This window comes from Telopea speciosissima, chromosome 5 (assembly GCF_018873765.1).
Source record: "Telopea speciosissima isolate NSW1024214 ecotype Mountain lineage chromosome 5, Tspe_v1, whole genome shotgun sequence".
Classification (NCBI taxonomy): Eukaryota; Viridiplantae; Streptophyta; class Magnoliopsida; order Proteales; family Proteaceae; genus Telopea; species Telopea speciosissima.
The window spans coordinates 66,204,582-66,210,985 of NC_057920.1; positions in this window are offsets into that span (position 1 = coordinate 66,204,582).

Sequence of the window (6,404 nt, forward strand, 5' to 3'; positions counted from 1 at the left end):
GTCGATAAAAAATGATTCATAATAATTATGTGTATAAAATACAAGACATAAAACCCAACATGAAAATCATCTAATGCTTGGGAGAAAATCCTAACGACACAATACTGCAACCAACCACACTCAACCTGGTTTTATTTATAAACCAATAACTGGCTTGTGTCATATAGTGAATCATTCCAATTCATCTCATCTGATTAATTCAATTTCATTCTTATTTACGATAACTATATTTTTTAGGCCCTAGTTACACAACGCTTCAACTAACCAAACAACATGATTTTATCGAGTCATTCACCAAAATACAAATAGATTTATCATATAAGGCTATGTTTGGTTGGCAAGAGTTGGATAGAAAAGAAAAGAAAAAATTAAATCTTTTTTTTTTTGAATTTGAGGAGAGAGATAAACATATATTCAATCATTTGAGAGGGAGAGAGAGAAAAATGCACCTTGTCAAAGAAGATTAAAATTAGTCAGTGTTTCTGCTTTGCGAATGTTTAACATATTCGTGCACTTCTCCAATGAACCCAAAAATAAAAAATAAAAAAAAATTCTCTGCACCTCTTCAATGAACTTGGAGCATGGCTTTTGCTGGTAATCTAATTCAACATTACGGGAAGCGCTTAGGTGAGTTGTGGTGAGCAGAGGGGGGACTCATAACTCCTGAATCCCAGAGAAATAGTAAAGAAGCGGATCCGTACCCTCTGGAATGCGTGTTACAGGGATCACGCTGGATGTCCAACAAACTCAAAAACTTGATAAGGACCAAAAAAAAATCTCCTGAAAATAGGAAATACACCAGCCGAGTCAATTGGCATCCCATATGGGTGACTCCAAATATTTGTGGACGGTTCAGCATTCTACTCTTCACATGTAATCAGGAGTCAGGACAGAAAAGACGGGTTGAGTTTTTTGTTTTGGGGGCATTGACTACCCAGTCATCAATTAGAGTCTACTTTTTTTTTTTTTGGGTAATAATCTGTCAATTTTTAGGATTTTAGTGCTTTTTCTTTCCCTTCGTTTGTCATTTTTTGCTTTTTCGATTATATCATGCGTCATTTTACTTTGTTTAAAACCCGTATCATAATTTTCTGTTTGTTTTTTTGTGTCATTCCCGTTTTTGCTAACTATGGTTAGAAATAGGTGTCAATTTGGCCCAGCCAACCCGAGCAAGTTTGCCTGAGCCTGCCCTGAGCCCAGGTAGGGACTGGGCTGAGATTTTCAGCCCATAGAGTGGGATGGGGCTGGAAATTTTAAGCCTGAGTTCAGCCCATAGAGTGGGACGGGGCTGGAAATTTTAAGCCTGAGGCTAGCCTAAGGCTGAGCTAGCCCAGCTCAGCTCAGTCCGATCCCATGTAATGTATAAAACACAAGGAAAAGCCAAATTGGTTTGAATAAGCTTTCTCTCTTTAGTAAAATGGCCTATGCATCCGAATTCTTTTTTTCTTATGGAATATGATGTGGTAATTCCAACTATCACATTCTTCCCTTTTAGTTTTAACCATTCGCTTGGTTTAACTATTACAACAATAGTTTTCTTTCAAATGGATGTTCGAAACCTTATTTTTCCATGTGGTCAAATCCCATAAGAGTTATGTATTATAGTCCCACATCGGTCTCTTAAGGGCTTGGATGTGGGTATATATAATATTGGGTTCCCTCCTCTTGTAGACTGGTGTATGAGGCTGAGTTCTTCTAATCGTAATATTGGTATTTATATTGACCCGTTTTTTGCGGTTGATTACTTGGGAGGGCCGACTTGGTGTTAGAGTGCGAGCCGCTAGGAAAGGACTATCTGCCATGGGGCAGAATCCTGGAGCAGGGTAGAGCCACCTAAACAAGGCCACCTGATCTGAAGTGGGTCGATGAGGACGTCGGCCGTTAACAAAGCAACAATCTATCCTAACAGCCAAATCAAGCTCGAGGGGAAATCGGAAGAGTAAACAAGAACTAAGAGTGGACCAAGCCGCAGAGAGGTGCAAGCATTATATATATTGAACTGAGGAAGAACCCAGAGCAAAAGCTTAGCAACCCTAATATCTTCTAGTCTTATACTTCTTCTTCTCCTTTTTAGCAACCCTCGATGTGCAGATCCCTTGAGCTAGGATCTGACCCCAAGCCAGAGACATCATCCCTATCAGTATCAGAGTTCAAAACCAAAGACGAGCCGTAGTATAGATTACAAATTCTACTACTTCTCCTGCAACCCTGGCTATGGAATTTCTAGTGGACACAGCAACCCCCGTAGATGTGGATTGGACAATTAAATAACAAATAAAACACCCCCACTACCACTAGCATCATGGATGGCAACATTCTCTACCAGGCCAAAGGTTCTGGCCATAACACACTCATTGGAGTAATGCCCACAACACCATTCGCATCGCGGATTAGCTCACCAACTACATCACTTATATCGTGGATAACTTTGATGCAAGCCACACCTGGGCTGCTGGACTCAGATCGGGAGAGTAAACACAATTCATCTACAAAGATGCTAAATGAGAGAGATTTGCACACTGTCAGTAAAACATAGATAACTTTCAACTCACAACTGGGTTTGGGGTGATTGTAGTTGGAGGTTAAAAGCTAACAGAAAGGGCTACAATTTTGGTTATTTAGGTTTTCAAATATTCGAAACGGAAGATGGTAATAATGGTTTGTGAAGTAGAGGTATTAGTGTATGACGAAATCTGGAAACAAGGGAAGGTTAGAGTGACTTACTTCTCGTTTACATGATGCAAATCTACTCTAATGGTGACCTACAACTCTTCTAGGATGTAGGTGAAGAACAAAACTCCTACTTTTCTACGAAGGAGAGAAACTTCTTAAATGATTTCTTTATTAAGTTCAAAATGGAGAACTCATTATGGTTCTAACAAATGCTCAAAGCAATTTCATTCATCAAATTCTAGTATATTACAAACAAGATAGATAAACCTTTTATCGGCAAAACAAAAAAAATCATAAAAGTTTCTACGATATATTAGCTATTGAATTATATTGAGTTTCATAGGTTGAAATTACATGCTTAATTCCCAAGAAAAAGAAAATTCTAGAAGAAAATGATAAAAGTAAATTCCGAGACATAGGAGCTGCTTCAATGTGTCTTGATGTAAGCTTCAAGATTGAAGAGACTGTCCAAATAGAAAAGACCTTAGAAAATGCTATTGCTTTCCAATAGAGTTCATGAGAGAAGATGAGTTTTATGGAAAAATGAAGAGACACACGGGAGATGAAGGTCATCGGCGAACTGGACTACACATGGTTAGCATAAAAGACATAGTCCCTTCATTTTATCTTATATTGACATTCCAAAGCCATTAAAGAAGACTCAAAGGTCTATAACTTTTATATTTTCCATTTTTCCAAATTTCCAATGAAAATAATCTAAAATTTCACTTGAAGTGGAGATATGTGCACATGCATAATTCCAGTTAGTCTTTGGTCAATTTTGTTTGGTTACTTTGTTGGTCTTGGTCTTTGGTTCATTTTGGACCAAGAGTTAATGCTGGACCTTGAAATAGTTTTGGATTTTATGAGATTGAACAGGTTAATACTGGCCCACACGGTGGAGTTGGTCGGGGTCTTCAAGATGCGGATTAGGCCTCCATCAAAAACCCACAACACCATTCGCATTGAGGACTAGCTCACCCACAGCATCACTCTCAGCAGGGACGGGAAAGGATGGATGATCAATGTGACAAGGGCCACAAATTTGGGCCTCACCTGATTAGCCACATGGCAGATTTTTGGGCAATGAAGGGAACTATTGCTCTCATCAGGCGGTTCAAATAGAACTTAAATTTTGTGGACTGGATCTCCACATGATCATCCATCCTTTTGCAAGGTTTTAGCCTAGTCTATTATTCCAATGTGGAGATAAAGTGCCACAAAAATTGTTTTACAATTAATTCTCTAACAATCCTAACATACCAAAGATTGGAAAGTTTTTGAAACAAAACACATCAATCAAAAGTTGATCTTGAATTTCTATTTAATGAAGAAGATATCGTTTCTGCGAGGAACCTACGCCACACAATTTTTAGGTCAGAATAAACCTCCCTTATGGTTGGAACAATTCACATTGCCAATTTAAGAACTGATTTTGTGACTTTCGCATAAGAAAGCATGACCATGGAATGAAAACTTGAGAAGAGGAAGGAAAACTTGGAAATTTAATTAAAGCAAAGATTGGTAAGAAAAAATTAGGCTTATAAGAAGATAACACAGTTGTTATTTACAGAAATTTGGCTATAGATAAGATATGTCTACTCTAATGTAACGCGCAAGAGGAAAATTTTCTATTTTAGAAGATTTATGAAAAAAGCTTTTTAATTTGACTGGCAAGCCCTAGAGGGTAACAATAGATTGGCACCAAGTTGTGCCACATGAAAAGATTATGATGTGGTAATTTTGGACTGTATGGATCGGCACCAAGTTTTGACTAGGGCTGACCACATGTCAACTCTTAGTCTCATATTCTAGCATATACCCTCATGTATTTAGAAAAAATTATATTTTTTTCAAAAAGTTAGGGATCTTAATTAGAAATTTTCTCAAACAAAACAAATCAATCAAAAAGTTGATATCCTGAAGTCTTATTTAATAAAGAAGACATCTGTTTTTGTGAAGAACCTAAGCCATACATTTTAAAATAAGAATAATCTCCCTTGTGGTTGGCTCTAAATTAAAATTTCCGCTTTGAAACTAACTTTGAAACTCTCGAATTAGAAAGTTGGCCATGGAAGGAAATTTTGAACGGATGGGAAACATGGAATTTAATAATAGCAAAAATTTGTAAGAAAAATTTGAGCATAGAAAAGGTAACACAGTTGTTATTGAAAGAAATTTTTGCAGTGATAAATTAAGATATTTCCAATGTAGCAATAGGAAAATTTTCTATTTTAGAAGCTTTATTGCAAAAGTTTTTTGTTTGGCAGGCTCTAGAGAGTGTCAACAAACTAGCACCAAGTTTTGCCACATGAAAGGGTGATGATATAGTAATTTCAGACTATTTGGATACTTAAAAATTGGTCTAGGGTTGGCAGCATGTCAACTTTTAGGCTCATATAAGCTGTCCATTTCTATAAAAAAAAAAAAATGCATTTTTTCCACTGGATTTTTAAGGTTAATTTTTTTACTTGGCCATTCCATTTTTTCTAAAACATAGCATGTGAGCGATGAACCTTGAGCTCTGCTTGCCCATAAAATTTCAGCTCTACATAGGGAGTGATGGCATAGGCCATGCTCCTAGACAGATAACCACTTTCCTAAGTTTAATAGAACGATGAAATTGGCCACAATCCTTTTCTCTTCTATTTCAACAAATAAATGGCATCAATTGCTAGCATTCAAATATGGGAAACACAATGCTAATGCAATCATTTCTGTCTCTAGGACCCAATGACTGGCAGTTTTGATAACGGTTGTCTTTTATAATAGGGAATGCCTGTAGGTGTATTTAGAACTTGACACATTTTAATTGTCCCTTTTTCTTAGCATGACACCAGCTCATATGATCTCAATATGATAGTGTCAATCCGATCTCCTTTTCTATATTTAGTATGTAATTATCCTTGTGATTGTATATACCATATACGTAGGATTATAGAATAGGAAGTTAATATTGTATATATCAATCATTACAGATCATTTACAATCAAGGAAAATGAAATCCCCATTTTACCAATCCTAATCTTATCACTATTCTTTATTCTCAAAAGGTTTTTAAGTCAAGGGTATAAAGGGGTTTTCAAAAAAAAAATTGAAAGTAAATTATCAGTATCTCATGATCAAAAAGTGTCATTATCATGCATATTTTTCGAGTACTCATATGAAATGATACTATTACCCTCATTGAAAAAATTATATGTCATATCAAAAGGAAAAAGAAAAAAAGATTACAAATTATTTGACCCCTTGAGGGATACCAGTAAGAAAATCCCTATATAAACGAAGTAAAATATTATCTCAACAAATTGCTTTTATATGGGCTTTTTGTATGGCTAAAAGCTTAATGAGACACAATTTTTTGCTTTTAGGTTGTCATTTATTATACAGGACAATTGAGGAACAAAATTATAGTGAAACATAAAAGACATAATAAGCAAGCCAAATTTGGTCTTTATTTACCCTTCAAGTAGTATAACATAGTATCACAAAAGAGAGAATTGGAAGATAATCAGATCTCCCAATGGTGCTCAACCTAAAGTCTTTGTCCAGATCATTCCATTCTCATTTATCCAATGACAAACTTCAATTAGGCCTGGGCCAAAACCCAGTAGCTTAAAAGCAAGATGGTTTAGATTCCAGGTTGATGTGTCATAGTGACATGCCATGATCGCATGATTCACTTTCTTCCGAGCATGTATATCAACTGCATATACTTTTACTTTGGGTAA